Raw genomic sequence first — 16,957 nt, 5'->3', positions numbered from 1 at the left:
GAGAGCATCTCGGAAGCTCATGTATATAATTTTCTGTATAGTTCTGAAATGTACTGTTTTTCCCTCTTTAACCAAAATTATTTATGAGTAAACTTAAAAAATTTCAAAGAGCTGAGTGTATTTTTTTTGGGGGGGTTATCACTTTTGTTAATAATTTCTATATCTGTTTTATGGTGAACAGAGAGTGTGAAGAGAGAGTGTGCTTTAAACAATTTCTGTTTGAAGTACATTTTATTGATTATGCTATTACAGTTGTCCCATTTTTTCTTCCCCTTTATCCACCTCCACCCTGTATCCCCCACCTTAGCTCATGTCCATGGGTCGTACATATAAGTTCTTTGGCTTCTCCATTTCCTATACTATTCTTAACCTCCCCCTGTACCTACCAATTATGTTTCTTATTCCCTGTACCTTTTCTCCCATTCTCCCCTCTCCTCCTCCCTGCTGATAACCCTCTATGTGATCTTCATTTCTGTGATTCTGTTCCTGTTCTAGTTGTTTGCTTAGTTTGCTTTTGTTTTTGCTTTTTTGGTTCAGTTGTTGATAGTTGTGAGTTTGTTGTCATTTTACTGTTCAGTTTTGATCTTCTTTTTCTTAGATAAGTCCCTTTAACATTTCATATAATAAGGGCTTGATGACGATGAACTCCTTTAACTTGACCTTATCTGGAAAGCACTTTATCTGCCCTTCCATTCTAAATGATGGCTTTGCTGGATAGAGTAATAATCTTGGATGTAGGTCTTTGACTTTCATGACTTTAAATACTTCTTTCTAGCCCCTTCTTGCTTGTAAGGGTTTTTTTTTTTTTTTTTTTTTTTTAGAAATCAGCTGATAGCTTTATGAGAACTCCTTTGTAGTTAACTGTCTCCTTTTATCTTGCTGCTTTTAAGATTATTTCCTTATATTTAATCTTGGGTAATGTAATGATGATGTGCCTTCATGTGTTCCCCTTTGGGTCCAACTTCTTTGGGACTCTCTGAGCTTCCTGGACTTGCATGTCCATTTTCTTTGCCAGATTGGGGAAATTTTCCTTCACTATTTGTTTAAATAAGTTTTCAATTTCTTGCTCCTTCTCCTTCTTCTCCTTCTGGCACCCCTATGAATCAGATATTGGAACATTTAAAGTTGTCCCAGAAGTTCCTAAGCCTCTCCTCATTTTTTGGAATTTTTATTTCTTCATTCTGTTCTGGTTGAATGTTTATTTTTTCCTTCTGTTCCAAATTGTTGATTTGTGTCCCAGTTTCCTTCCCTTCACTGTTGGTTCCCTATATATCTTTCTTTATTTCACTTTGATTAGCCTTCACTTCTTCTCTTTTGCATCTGTACTCAATCATTTCTGTGAGCATGCTGATTACCAGTGTTTTGAACTCTGCATCTGATAGGTTGGCCATTTCCTCATTGCTTGGTTCTTTTTCTGGAGTTTTCATCTGTTCTTTTATTTGGGCCATATTTCTTTGTCTGGATGCCCCTGTTACATTGTAAGGGATGGAGCCTTAAGTATTTGCCAGGGTGGGGCAACCAACTTCACTGCATTGTGGCACTGTATGTGGGGGAGGGGTCAGAGAGAAAACAATGCCACTTGCTCAGTCTTGACTGCTTTCAGTCACTTCCCCCACTACCCACAAGTAAATTGCGCTCTTCTGGTGTGGATTCCTGGGTGGGTGGGTTTGTGTACATTCTGGGACCCTGTGGGTCTCTCTAGTGGATTCTCCTGTGGGACAAGGAGTTTCTCCTACTGCTGCAACCCCCACAGGTTTTTTTAGTCAAAGGTTTTGAGGCTTTATTTCCCCACACTGGAACCCTGAGTTGTGCAGTCTGTCTCACTCCACAGTTGTTCCTCCCAGTTTATCCACATGTAAATGTGGGACCATCCGGTCCACCAGCCACTGCCTTGTCTGCCCAGTCTGCCAGCTGCCACTTTGTTGCACATCCTTCCCATCATGGCTGCCTGTCTCTGCCCCTTCTGCCAGTCTGGATGAATGTTTCTTCTTTAACTCCTTGGTTGTTGGACTTCCATACAGTTCAATTTTCCATGAGTTCTGGTTGTTTTTTGTTTTTACATTGGTTGTTGTCCTTCTTTTGATTTTGTGAGGAAACAAAGAGTATCTACCTACACTTCCATCTTGGCTGGAAGCCCCATTTTTCCAAATTATTTGTAATTTTCTTCTTAGAAGGGTCTTCCACTTTGATATCCCTAATTCAGCACAGAAATTTTATTATAGTTATGTGTCCACATGTCTATCATTCAATTAACTAATGAGCCCTGGGCAACCTTGGTTGTTTCTGTATTTTCTTTGTTGAGAGCAGTGCCTGGTAAACACCAGGCATCAATAAATGTTGACTGAAATGATCTTGAATGAAAGATGGGAGCATAATGTACACTCAATTGGCCAAGGGGGCTGAGATTAAAGGTTCCACATTTAGATGTATCAGTTGATTTTACTGACCCACAGCAAAAGGCCAGGAACAAGGTGGTATTTGTAAAGCAAGGTGAAGTATGGGTTCCATATTGGTAAAAATTTAGTGTCATTTATTGACAGGATTAGAGTTAATCCTAACTCTTCTGTGGTGCTACTAGTAAGAGTATACCTTGACCCCAAATTATGAGGAGAAGCAGTCTAGGTAGTGGAGAACATCTGGTCCTGGAGTTGCATCTAGCCAGAGATCAGACCGTGGTTTGCTTGGGCAAGTCACATAGGCCCTCAGATCTCAATTTCCACGTCTGTCAACAGAGGACACTGGACAAGATTATTTCTAGTGACTAAGAAACAGGTCTTTGGCCCTGAATGATGTGGCTCAGTGGGTTGGGCATTGTCCCACAAACCCAAAGGTTGCCATTTTGATTCCCTGTCAGGGCACATATTGGGTTATGGGCCAGGTCCCTAGTTGGGGACATGTGAGAGGCAACTGATCAATGTTTTTCTCGCACATCAATGTTTTTCTACATCTCTTTCTCGCTCCCTTCCCTTCTTTCAAAAAGCAAAATAGAAAGAAAGAAAAAAATAATTAGTTTGCTTTTAAAAACAAGATCTTGGTAAGTGGCAAAAAAATTTCCTCCCAAAACCCAACAACCCCAAAACCCAAAAAACCCCTCACAACACCAAAATAAATTTTATTAAGGGGCACAAAGAAGGAACATTTTTATATTTTAGGATTAATTTTTAAATTTACTTATTTCTCTGAAATTGAACACAGAATTTTGTGTCTCTGTGTGTGTATTGTGTGCGTGTGTGTGTATATATATATATATATATATATATATATATATATATTCTGCAGAGTGCATCTGATTAGAAATCCTGATGAAATACGGAAGTTTTATTTCCTTTTTCTCCCAGACTTCTTCATCACATCATCTCCTCACCTGTCAGTCAATCAAATATTTATAGAGCAGCTCCCATGTTGAAGGTGTTCTGCTCCCCCAATGAAGAGAAATAAAAAGGGCATGATCCTGTCTCTGACTTTTAGAAGCTTATGGTGTGACTGGGGAGAGAGGAAAAATAAATGTGGAAAGTTAGCAAATAAGATTTCTGGTACATGGAGAACACATTGGCCACAGGCTGATGCTTCCCCGTTCCCTTGATGGGGACACACATTTGACAAGCACACAGTTGTGCTTAAGACAGGAAATTTCTAGCAGTTATACATGGACTGATTTCCATAAAATAATTTAACACATGGGCCACACTGAAATTTGGAGGCCTTAGCTGTTAGACTTGTGAGTCCTAGGAATAGAAGTGGCGAATCAATGTACTCGGGCTGGGACCCCATTACTCTGAAAGCTGGGGCTTAAAGTTATGTGCAGCTTATATAAAGCTAAGGCCTGGAAACATACTCTCCTTATTAAATGTTGGAACGGCAGCAGTAAAACCCTGCTTTCCTGCCCGGGGCTGTGGCTGAGCTGCTATGAAGCTCCACTCAGGATCTCAGGACCATGCTACATGCTTAAGGCCCGGGTCAGGAACCAGATTATTTTGATGTAAGAAGCTTGAACTGAGTATCAAGGCCTCCTTACGACTTCCCTGGGTTTTCTGGGTATTTATAGGAGGACATTTTCATAAAAGATAATTTCACACATAAAAAAATTACAAAGCACCCAGGAAGTCAAACATCACAGAAGACAAATAACACATTCAGCAAAAGGATGAACCAACATCCAAGGAAAAGAGATATTAGAACAATAAAAAAAAAGCTTGAAAAGAAATAATTTAAATGTTTTCAAAGATAAAGGGAGAATAGAAACAATGAAATGTGAACAGAAGGCAATGAAAAAAACAGGTGTTTAGAAAAAATTAGAAATGTCAGAAATGAACAAATAGCTACTGGAATGCAAAATAAAATGGAGTCTATGGGTGTATTAGTTAACAAATCCTGCAAAATATTAGTAGCTTACAATAATAAACATTTATTATCTCATAGTTTCTTTGTGTCAGGAACTCAGAAGGCATGTCTGGGGCTGGAGGACATGCTTCTAAGGTGACTCCCACATAGGGAAGGTGGCAGACGACCTCTGTTCCTCCTCACGTGGGCTTCTCCAAAGTGTATCTTGATGTGTCTTCATAACTTGGCAGCTGGCATCCCCTAGAGAAAGTGATTATACAACACGGAATAAGGAAACCACAATGCTTTTTGTGACCAAATCTTGGAAGGTACACACTGTTACTTTCACCATATTCTGTGCATTAGATGAGAGTCATTAAAACTAGCCCTAACTCAAGGGGAGAGGAGCTAGATGCCCCCTCATGGAGGAAGGACTATCAGTATTTGCAGGTGTGTCTTAAGCCACACAATAGACCAAATAGCATATTGCCCACAATAACAAATGAGGGTATAAAAGTGGAAGACTGAGCTAAGGAAGTGTCCCAAAATGAGGCAGAAGAGATAATGGGATGGAGAGCATGAAAAGAAAGTTAAGAAATCTGGAGGATAGATCAAAAATCTTCAGCATAGAGGGGTCCCAAGAAGAGAAAATAGAAAAAAAACATGCAGAAGCAATATTTGAGGGTGTAATAGCTGAGAATTTCCCAAGACTAAAGATAGTATTAATATTTCCCAGATTGAAAATCTTATTAGGGCTGAGCAGTGTAACTGAACTTTAGTCAACTCTACAAAGAAGTCACATTGACAGAAAGGGGTGGAAAAAGTACTTCAAGAAAATGAAGAGATTGCAAGGGTGCTGGAGTAGTCTGAAAACTCTTCACAGGTGGTGGCAGCAAGTCTGGAATATTCTGCTAGGCCTGGTACAGTGGAGGGAATTCGGGGCTTAGAGGGCAAAAAAGGACCAGCTGTGTTCTGCAGCCACGACGGTGCCCTTGTACCTTTCACTGATCTTCCACTGACCCCTTGGACAGCTTCCGCCCCAACTCTGCCACTATCAAAAAACTGACAAAGATGAGTGAGGCAGTCCTGGGTCTCTGATGCCCAGGATGTATCTGAAGATGCTGTGCCTCTCCCTGAGGGAGTGGGGTAAGGCTGCTTCCTGACCCAGGGTCCTCTCTACAGCTCTTGGCCCTCAAATATCAAATGCTGCAACCAAATGAAGACATTTTTCTTCTGCCTCAAGGCCCCCGCTTGCCATGTTCCCATTTATTTTTACCCCCAAAAGCTAGTAGTCACCCTTGGTTTTCCCTGCAGACTCAAGAGACAGGAACAAGTATTAATTTGAACATTTGCAACTAACAAATGCTTTCCCATTGACCCACAAATAACCAGCTGAGATGCTGGGGTCCCTGAGGGGGCACAGGGCGAGGGGTGAGGGGTAGGAGGTGGGAGCTGGGGCAGTCTGGCCCTACCTGCATTGCCCAGGCCACCAGGATGAGACTTGGAGAAGTGACAGCTTAAAAATTATCATGGCCTTAATGGGAAGTGGCAGGAGACCAGTATCTACCCCCAAAGCCAGAGGAGGCAAACATCACTCCTCTTGCACGGGAGTTAAAGACTTGGCTGGGAAAATCAGTCACTTGAGGAGAGAAAACAATATCAGGAGGGAAAAAAAAGTCCCTCTGCCCAGGCAATGTGATCCGACCCCATGAGAAATTTCTCTTGGGGTAAAACCTTTGCCCTTGGCGTGCTGGTGTCCTGCCTCAGGCTGAAGCTGCCTGGATGGTTTTGTCTATGTAGAGGTCACTATTGTGTGGGGTTCCATAAAGCAGGGCCTTAGGGAACAAGTTTGGGGGAGAAAAGACAAAAATATTGTCAAGGAGACTTCAGAGTCATAAAACCACAACCATTGGACGGCCACACAGCTTTCCCAGTCAGTTCCCAGCGCTTTCACCGTCTGTTCTTCCTCCTGTTGCTGTTTGTCTGGTCTGCCTCCCTCTGTCCCCCAGCTCCCTGCAGACTATTTACAAGTTGGATAAAGAGAAGATATCATTTGGTTTCCCACTCCTCAAGGAAAATAAAAAGTTTCCAATATTACCAGCAAGGGTGGCGATTTATTCATTTTGATTTCATTTCTAATCTCTGGGAGCAGTGAGGAAAAGAAGGCACCTCCTTTGTCTTCCCCCGCCTCTTTGTCCCATTGTCACTCATTCTGTCTCTCCCGATCACTGGGTCTCATTTGAGATCTCTCTCCCCATCTGTGTGTGTGTGTGTGTATTTGGGCCTTTCTCTTCAGCTCATTTCTCTGTATAACCAAACTGTGCCTAATAGATCAGCGTGCCCTTCAGCTCCCTGGGCCAGCCACCGTCTAACATCCCACACAGCCGTCGCCCACTGGGTTGTATTTTCAACCTTGTTTCAGCACCCCTGGGTGGTGTGCACGCTGAGTAACTTTGGTTCTTTCAGCTCTTTGGATAATCTTTTATTTTAGTGACCCTGGGCAGACCACAGACGGAGCTCAGGCTGCAGACCGAGACCTGACCTCCTTTCACGCAGCGATGTCGAAGGGGCATCTGTGGCATAGCCGTGTTTTCAGGCCAACAGTTTTGGGATGTTTGCATGTGATCGAGTGAGTGTGTGTGTCCGTGTATGTGTGCACACACACACGATGCTGCAAAGGGGCTTATTTATTTTGGGGATGCTATTTGATTCCCATGAAGTAATTTTAAAGTTTTTTTTCTTTTTGTCAGAGAAGGAGATTGGCATTGATTTGAGCTACTGAGGAAAAGACCTTTCCAGACAGCGCTTAGTGCCCGTAGTGTGTCATAATGCAGGTAGATCGCCGAAAGAATCAGGGCTGAGTGAAGGGACGGCACCTCCGTGTGAGGCCTAGAAATAGCATGAGGGCAAGGAGGTCGCTGGACAAAAGCTCCAGGATGATTCAGACATAAAGCAGGCTTTTCTATGACTGAGGACTCTGTGAATCTGAACACCAGGGCAAAGCATGGCATGTGGCTTGAGTGGAAGTCTGTGGCTTTCTGGGTACTGCAATCATTGAAGATGAAGGTCAAGTTTTTCAATAAGTTTAAACAGCACACCAGAAATTTAGGGAGTTATTATTTACACCTAGATGGATCTTTTTTAGTGAGTAGGTTGCCAATGTTGGGCTCCTAGGCATCACAGAGATTTGTGGGCAACCTGGGGGAAGAAGGAGAGGCCCTCTGGTCTAGAGCTCAGGGACAAGTTTCTGTAGTGGTCTGAATATTGGAGAGCCCTGGAGTTTTGCCTTTAGACCTGGCCCTAGCATGCAGACTTACAGGCAGCTGAGCTGAGCTTCATGCCTCATATAAATATAATAGTAACTCAGAACCGTAACATTTAACTCCAGAGATACTTGCGTGATCACCTCTTCATTGCCAGTGAGAATCCTCAGAAAAATTGCAAAGCAGGTGAGTCTTGCTTCAGTGCCTTCAGCTTCAAACTGTCCTCTCCTTCCTCGCCCAGCCCCTCATTTCCTCATTCCCTCTCAGCTAGGGGTCCTGTGCTCCTTTCCTCCTCTCACTAAAAATTCTGTGGAAAACAACAATCTCAGTCATATCTTAGTTAGCTGTCTGCAGCTCCCATTCTCTTATGAAAGGCTTCATCCTTCATGGAAGGATATAATGTGAGTTCCATGGGGACAGATAATTTTGTCAGTTTCATTCACCATTGTATCGCCAGCACCTAGCACAATGCCTGGCCTATGGTAGATGGTCACTACATTTTATTGAATGACTGAATCAACTATGCAAATCCAGATTTTGGGCAACACATTAGACAGCTTTCTTTGTGTGGGGGGTGCGGATAGAGAGGCACTGAGACTGCTCTTGCTGACTCTGGAGTTTCTCATACAGGCTCCCACCTCCTCGGCCCCCCGCATAAGGTCAGTCCTGCCATAACTTTTTAAAGATGTAGCTTTTTTTCGTTAGGCTCTCTGGGACCCTAAAATCCTCTGCTTTGGTTCCAGGCAAACTTTCCGTACTCAGGACAAGGATGGTTTTCTTTCCCACTCTCCCAGGCCCCCAGCTTCATTACTGTGACCTCTCCTAGCACAGTGGTCAGCGCCTAGCACTCATTCGCCCCCAGGGGAGAGCATCGCTGCATGTGCCCACCGCTGTCCTCACGGAGTCGGAATGGAACAGTGTCTTCCCTTTTGCACACCTCCAGTGCCTGCCTCTCCCTTACCTGCCTCTCCCTGCACCTCCCTTGATCTGCTTCTGGAGACAGGGTTCAGGCCTGGTGACTTGGTCTTATAGTCATGTCTGCAAAGGACAATTGCCCGGAGCTGTCCCTCTCTGAGGACTGTGCCTTGTTAAGGTGAGAGATGGAAAGTTGACAATAGAATGAAAATATTTCAGGCTGTTTGGAGAGCTATTTTTAATACGTGCAAGGGATGTGGCATTCCTTGTTTAGACCATCTTCAATTTGCCAGGGAGCTCTGTGAATGGAAAATGTGAGCCAAAGGCCTAAGGTGGAAAGGGAATATAAACGCAGGGGCCCTTGCAATCTGGAAATTTACCCGTTGTTCCAAGATGCTGGGGGGTTTGAGTTCTGTGTATGTTAGAAATGGCTCTTCCTTTATTTCTTGATATTCTCTCTTCCACCTTTCAGCTGGCATGTAAATACCCATCAGCACCCCGGTCTGCAGGACCATCCCAGCCAGCTGAACCATCCACAGCGTACTGTATACATAATGCAACACCATTAGCTGTAATGCTGTCACACGGCAGAAAGAGCGCTGGGAGGTGCTGGGAGGAAGGCAGGAAGCTGCTGACCGGCTGGCTCTCTTTTATATAATCATAAACTCAAACCCGAATTTCTCTGAAAGCAAGAAAAATCACCCAACCACCTTTTGATTACACTTTTACACAAATTAATGTCATTTTCCTTTCCAACAGTATTGACTACAGGATTCAATTTGGTCCAGCAGGTGCTGGGTAACGGGAAGCCTGCTAAGAGCAGCTGTGTTAACAGCATCCCTCTTGAGAAAGGATTCTCCGAGGAGGGGGCGAGGAAAGGGGGAGAAGATGAAGAAGAAGATGAAGAAGAAGAAGAAGAAAAGGAAGAAAAAGAACTTGCACACACAGACATGTTCCCATGTGCTGCTGCTGTGGCTGCTTGCATGCGTCTAAGATGGCACCTTGGTGCCCTGCCACATTCCGTCTCCTTGGTACCGAAGCGGCGCTCAGCTTCTTGTCACTGAGTGGATGATGATTATCTGCACCAGGGTCTCAAGGGTGCTCAAGCTTTGCTGGCGATTGGAGCTGAGATGCTTCAGCTGAAGGATTTTAAAAGCTATACAAGGCCAAAGAACCATTACCAGTCACTTGCTGTGTGATGCCTGTTGAAGAGGGGGTGGGTGTGGAAAGGAGGGGTGCTGGGGGCAGGAGAGGGGAAGGCCTGTGATATCTTTATCTCCTCCACTCTTCTCTCTCCCCACCACCTCCTCCTACCTCTGTACCTCCCCATGCCTTTTTAGCCACAGTACCCTTGCTGAGGCATGACAAGGTTATGTCAGCGTGGTCTGAGAATCTATTGATCATGGCCATCAAAGATCTTTGCAGGAGTTTAGGGATTTGGTGCTTTGCATAACACCCCACTCATCTCGATTAACTCTTGCTATCCCAGCCTGGGCTCCCTTCACCTCTGAGCTGAGCTGTTGGCAAAACTTGCTAATTTCTGTGACAGCTCCTTTCTGAATCGTACTCATAAGGCTGTCAAAACCATTGTAATTACTACTATAACAGAGCTCAGGTGCATGACCCAGGCAGCAAAGAAGTAGAGGGATTGGACTAGACACATGGGAAAAGACAAACACATATAGTATTAACTGCCCCCAACACATGTGCACGCACACAGATGCATGTATTCACTTGCCTTGTCTTCCCCTTGAAGGAAAGGCCCAGTGAGTGAAAAGGAGCTTGTTGATCCCCTACTCAGGTAATTTTTCTTCTAATCAGTGAAAAAGAAAAGAAATGCCAGAAAGCATTGAGTCACGCACTTTCATTCTGCAGCATGTGAAAATTTTCAAACAATATTCATTGAGCGTGGCCTGGTGAGCCAGCACTATGCTAGGTGCTGGGGCTGAGCAGTAGACAAAAGAGACAAAAGTCCCTGTCCTCATGGAGCTGGCAGTCTAGACACATTGACACAAGCTGTGTGTCTTCGGAGTTTTGAGCAACTGAGACCTCCCGGTGACCAGAGGATGATGGCATCGGCATTTCCCCAGTGTGATTTGCACAAACACACAAACATGCACACACTGCCGTATAATTATGATAGGTTTAAATAATGCAAGGCCAACAAGAGACTGGGGACACTTCTCTTTGCAACCTGCAAAAATAGGAAAAACTAAAATGCCCCAAACCCTGGAGCCTTGAAGAAAAGTGATGCTAGTTTTTCAGCCCTGAAGGCCCACTGTGCCATGGAAGGCCTTTGCATTAGCCTGACTCTCTCCATTCAAAAGGACAATCTCCAGGGCTTGTTGTGCCTGGGAAAGTCCAAACACATCTTACAGTAAGTGACAGGGGACATTTCCCTGGAAGGTACTTGGATGGGCAGTGCCTGCAGGTACCTGACCACCGGTGTCCTGGGATAGAGTGGGGAGAGTGGGAAGAAATGCAGTAATGGGTGCATGGTGTGGTCCCGGACAGGAGGCTGAACCAGGATGCAGAAGAAGAGGACAGGGCTTGTGGGCTGGCACGGTGCTGTGCAAAAGGCTCTGGGAGCCCTTCTGACATGCAGGGCATCTTTAAAGCCCTGGACTGTGCACAGCCTGAGCAAGGCAGAGTGCCCAGTTGCCCAGGGACCAGGGCACACTCCTCCTAGCCAAAGGACACTCACTGGCTTTTGGCCACATCTGGCAACAGAAGAGCCTCTGCTTGTTCCTCTCTCCTTTAGCACTGGGTGTCACTGCAGTGAATGTGGCTCCTTTTAGAGACTCTCTTGGAGCCTGGAATTAATTGCCTGGCTGAGGAGATTGGTGGGGTGGCAAAGGCTGGGAGGGAGAGAGAATCTAGAAAAGGGGAGAGAGGGACAATCCTGGCTGGGGGATCCCCAAACTTCTTACCCACTGCTGCCCTAAAAACCTCATTTGCGGAGACTGATGTGATTCCTTGGCTGAGCCCTGACATCTTACGCATTAGTGTGCTGTCTTTGAACACTCTGGGGGCTCTAGAATGGAACCCCGTATGCTTACATTTATGGTGGGACCAGAGTTCTCTCCTAACCACTTTGAGGGGCTGTGGTCTTTGTGACCATTTTCTTGGAGGCAGGGGCTCTCTGTTAGGAATGGTAGCACTTGGCAACCTCACTGTCTGACCCTGGAGCCCTGACCCCAGAACTGTCTGAATGGGAGTCGTGGAGGTCAGGGGAGCACTTCAAAACCCCAAGTTTCCATCTGCAGCCCGGGGGAGAGGCAAGAGGGTTTCTTTTCTCTTTTTTTCTTGTTTTCAATCTTCATGCTGTCTTCAGTGTTTGGGGGGCTGAATTTTGGGTGGTTTTCCTCAAAAACATCTTGTTTTGGTTATGCACTGCCCCCATCCCACGATTTTGAATCACACAATGACTTTATTCACGAAGCCTCCCGTTTCAAGGCAGTAGGTTAAGGAATGAAGAGTCTAGGTCCACAGTGAGGTCGTTACCAGCCAAGCCCAAATCAGGGGTGCAACCAAGGGAAGTTGACCTCTTCCTCCAAAAAAAATTATTTTTGAGAAGACAAGCCATCTGTGGTGTGAATGTGTGTATGTGTTTCATTCATGTGCCATGTGATGGCATAACTGGGTAAAAATGATAAGCAACTTGAACTTGGACTTTGTGATTTCCTTGTGTATTTTTATCATAAACAGATACATGAAAACAGAATAGTCAGACTTCAGCCCCACCTCCAGAAGCCTTCTTCTCATCTTTCTTCTCCTTCCTCCTCCTCCCCCCGCCCCGTCTCTTTTCTCCTCCCTCCTCCTTCTCAGGCAGTTTCGCTTCTGTCATGTTTTCTCATTTCTCCTTTAGGTTCTTTTGCCTTTCTGAATACCTTTGGCGTGAGGAGCCAGCTTCCTCCCCACCTCTTCTCACTTCTGCCAGTTTGTGATCTTGCTGTTTCAGCGAGAGTGCAGTCAATAACTATGGAGAGGTGCTGACCACATGACCAAGGAACTAGCCCTTAACAAGTCAGCTGCGGACGAGGCGCCAATGGGATGGACAAGAGGATTAAACTATTTATGCCAAAATATTGGAAGCCCACGCAAAATTAGTTCTTCCCGTGTTAGATATTTCACTTTTGGCAAGTTCGTATTTAAAAATCTTTTATCCTTGTTTTGCTTAAAGTATTACAATAAGCCCCGGATTTTTCACAGTTACACTTGTATATTTTCACAGCTGTTTTAATCGGAAAAAAAAATAATGTACTTTTGATAGTTCATAAATCTATTACTGGCAAAAGCTTTGCAAGAATGTGCGGCAGAGCAGAGTGGAATCCTCACCATTATATATTTGGCTGGCTATTTGAAATTCATAGAATTCCCCCAAATATTTTTCATCTGCAATTCTTGCCTAAATTAATCTAATAGCTTGGGCTGACTTCTCTGGTAATCCCTTTTGTTATTAATGCAGGGGTTGCTATTGTTAACATTCTTTGGGAACCAGACATGAACTGGCTGTCACTGGAGGAAAACACAATTGCTATTTTTGCTCATATTAGAAGTATTTACTCAAATATAATATACAACACGGTGGATAAGCGGGCCGGGCAGTCTCCTTGATGGCTTTATGGCCACTGGCTTGGCTACGGGGCTCCGCTGGATTTTCACAAGCAGCACAGAAAAGAACTTGACTTTGGCTTCTCTATCTGTGGCACATACAGACTCACAGACGCACACTTCACGTCTCGGGAGTGGTGAGTACGGAGGGTCTTGGGTCCAAGTGCTAAGCGCACGTCATGCACTGCGCAGGAGGACCTGCCCCGAGTGAAGTTCTGTGGCCGCACATCAACAACACCCCCTACCGTAATTCAAAAACCAAAACCAAACCAGAAGAACTTGCAACCAGGGAAGGAAAAGATGGGGAAGGGACAAAAGAGATGCACAAAAGTCTCAGTTGCCCTCGTCTGCCTGGCAAAGAAGAGGCTGATTTCCAGGGGAGGGAGAAGCAGTGGATTAATGTGAACTTTAATACTGAAGCAGTGCGTGTTTATTGCTGGTGACCACAAGACATAAATCTTGCAAGTACAATATACAATACTATGCAGCCCCCAGCTCCCCCCGCCCTCCAGTCTCAATTTGTGTGTATGTGTTAAATGCTGTTGAAAAATAGTGACCTTTAATAAAGGATTGTATCCTGCGACTACTTTCCCAGACACACAGTGACCTTTCAAACCAGACTGAGGTGAGGGGGTGTGGAGTTTGGACTTTGAACCGGCCAGACCCCGCTGGGCTCCTCTGTTAGCCTGGCCACTTTTTATTGTGTCACCAGGGAGCGTTCTGTATGCAAAGCAGGCCGGGCTGGCAGCCTGAACCTTTGCAAATCAATTTGTCTGTGAAGGCGAGTCCACTGGAGTGAAAGATGGTCTAAGAGGGCACACTGCCCCCTCTCTTTGTGACATCATCGCCTGTGGTACTCTTGTCAGTCATGTCTGCCCAAAGCGCTGTTGGAAGGAGGGAGAATGCCAGGGTTGGGGGTGAGGGTGTGGGAGGGGTTAATCCTCATGACTGACTGTGTCCTGAGAGACAAGGGACGTTCTTAATAGGACAGAGCTGGGGGGCTGACGATCTGCCTGGCTGGGAGGGTGACGGGGTGGGGGGCGGGGGGCGCCGTTTATACCCGATATTGTCGCCTGCCTGTGGCTGCCAGCCCTACTCTTTCTTCTCCCCTCCCAATCTCAACATGTTACAGGAGGGGATTCCTATGTCCCTCAGACAAGGAGAGAGCTAGGGTTCTGCGGAAATGTTAAAGGTGACAGCAGCAATAGAGTTTGCCTGACCCCCACCCCCTGCCAATGGAGATGGCTCCCGTGAACTATATAACCTTTGACTGTTTTCCATCAAAGACCCTGACCTGAGCTACCATCCCTTCTCACAGCAAACCTTTTCACAAGGGTTAATATTATTATTGATCCCCCTCAGTCTTTCCAACACCCAGGACTCTACATTAATCAGTAGCTAAAAATGCCAAGAAAGACAGAAAAATTCAATTACTTTGTTTCCTAATTCAAATTTCTTCTAGAAGTCTCTCTAAAGATATGGAAATCCTGTGTTTTTCATAAAACAGTGGTTAGACCAATTTCTGTGTAAGCAATTAATCATCTTTATACTCCACAAAAGATGGGGAGCAAAGTCTGACCTACTATAGCAATGCTGACTGATGAGTCTCTTAGTGAGCAGCCTGGCAGGAGGACCTCAAACTCCTGACCCACGTGCAGGCTGAAACATGACCCTCCAAGAGGAGGACAGTGGGAGTTACCCTGATAGGCTCTGGAGCTGGATGAGCTGGAGTTCTACTTCTCAAACTGTGGGAACTTTGGTCTTCAGGACTAAAATAGAAATGATAGAGAATAGTCTTAAGCCTTGGTTTCCACATCTGTACAATGGGAACAATAAAGAACAGCCACCCCATAGAGTTCTGGTGAGAATTAAAGGTTAAGGCCATCTCTGCTGCATAGCAGAGTGCGGACACATCGTTAACCTTCCGTCAGCGTTCGCCCTGGTAACCATGTCAAATGCAACGATGACTGAGGTGGAACAGTAAACGGGATGTGACTCTGGTTCCAAACTCTGATATTTGACCTCCTTCTTAGCTTTGTGCCTCTACGCTTCCTCTTTGTCACCTAGAACATTCCATCCTGCCTCTCCACATTCCTTCCCGAATTTCCCATTACTCTTCCCTTGATTGTGAGTTCCTAAATAATAGGGTCAATAAAATTGGTTTCCTCAAAATAAGATACATTCAACCAATTCCCCATCACCATTTTCACAGAGAAACCCCGCTTAAAAATTCCATAGTTCTGGGGGGTTTTCTTCAGACTGCAGCCCATCCTGTCACGTCCATGCTCTTTACAAACGGGTGGCTGCTCTTGCCTCACAGTAACTTCCCCTTTCAAACCCTGCTCCCCAAAACGTCTTCTCCTTGTCAGCTTACCACTGACTCTCTGCAGATCATCCTGTGATCCCATGGAGGAAGGGCACGGTTCACAAATAAATTTTAGCATCCTATGCTTGGGGGTTATAACTGAAGATAGCTCGGTAGTCAGGAAAAACTGATGTGTGTGTAGCACAAGCATAATATATTACACGTGTACATGAGCATGGGGCTACATGTATGACACACATGTCTGTTGCCTGGGATCTCTTAAGGATAGTAACAAATGCAGCAAATAAACAACAACAACAACAACAAACCCTGAACAGATAATGCAGAAACAACAAAGACGATAATTTTAACCACAAGTTAGTGGTGTAAAATGAAGACCTTGAAAAAGCCAGCTTAAAACAAAAATGGTTATATTGAGGCTCCCTTATGAACCACTGAGGACTTTGGGACTGGAAGAAGGCACACTGTTTAGTAGAAAAACAATTAATGATGTATTCCAGAAATGAAAGGATGACAGAAGCAGGACATGCAAGTCCAGCAGGATCCTGTTTGCTAATTTATGGATTCAGTTGTCCAAGGTGCCAAATTATATTTCCTGGATCATGGAACTAAATGGTACAAAACCTGAATCCAACACAAACAGTATCTGATATGGGTTCCAAACTAGAAGCGTCCTTCTAGTCCCGTGACTTCAGCCTTCCTTACGGAGAGTTCCATTGCATGCTCCAAATGAGGGGTGAGTCAAGGTCACTATAGCCAAGACCTGGTTGAGGCCAGGTGGAGAAGCACAACAAGGGAGAGTAACTTGTTGGGAAAAGAGGAGCAGAAACCATTCTTAGGTGGTGTCAATACCATTAAAAGTGCTTAGGAATAGTGCTTCTAGTGCACCAGAGGCAGAGTTGGGAAAAGTGGTGTGGGAAGTTGGAAGTGGTGTGGGAAGTTGGAAGTAGTGTGGTCTCCTTGAACTTGTTTATAGTCTGCTCTGTTTTTTTTAGAACCTGGGAAACCCTTGTTGAATCTCTTTTTCCACTGCTTGTTTATAGAAGGGATTACAGTCTCTCCAAAGGACTCTTCTACCATGAGAGAAAGTTGATTACTATTATCTATTGGAATGGTGGGGAAAAACGAGAAGAGGTCAGAGATTTGCAATGAGACAAAGGAGGGCGTTGGTCACCCAGGGCAGGGTGGCCACTGGCGGCATGGAAGTGAAAGTGATCCGGGAGGCGGTAGCTGCTGTGCTGGTGGAACCACAGACCTTCATTAGGGAAAGGAAACTCGGACACTGTCCTTCCCCCTCCGTCCACAAAAGAGAAATAAGAGAGCCATTTTCTGCTATTATTCTGGCCATAACACGTGTTCTGACAGGGGTCATTTTTGGGACCCAGTTGGTTCTCTACGTGTCCTGAAGCACGAACGTCTTGATCAGTCTTAAGGTACATAGATGAGGAAAGTGAGACATGGGAGAGAGCAGGGCTTCTTATCCTGATATGGGCAATTTGGCAATTTGAATTATTCATCC

At 45.0% G+C, this 16,957-nt stretch overlaps 1 long non-coding RNA gene across 2 annotated transcripts in view; it reads left to right on the top strand.

Moving 5' to 3' along the window:
- LOC123478942 (uncharacterized) overlaps positions 1-13,695 on the top strand; it is a 37,809-nt gene extending 24,114 nt beyond the window's left edge. The window contains exon 3 of one of the 2 annotated variants that reach the window (XR_008426971.1): positions 9,290-13,695. This is a non-coding gene — a long non-coding RNA (uncharacterized lncRNA). Of the gene's footprint in view, positions 1-9,257 lie in introns of both variants that reach the window. The other variant, XR_008426970.1, reaches the window with a different exon arrangement.
- The last annotated feature ends 3,262 nt before the right edge of the window (positions 13,696-16,957 follow it).

This window comes from Desmodus rotundus, chromosome 5 (genome assembly GCF_022682495.2).
Source record: "Desmodus rotundus isolate HL8 chromosome 5, HLdesRot8A.1, whole genome shotgun sequence".
Taxonomy (NCBI): domain Eukaryota; kingdom Metazoa; phylum Chordata; class Mammalia; order Chiroptera; family Phyllostomidae; genus Desmodus; species Desmodus rotundus.
This window is presented reverse-complemented; position numbering and strand designations above follow the sequence as displayed.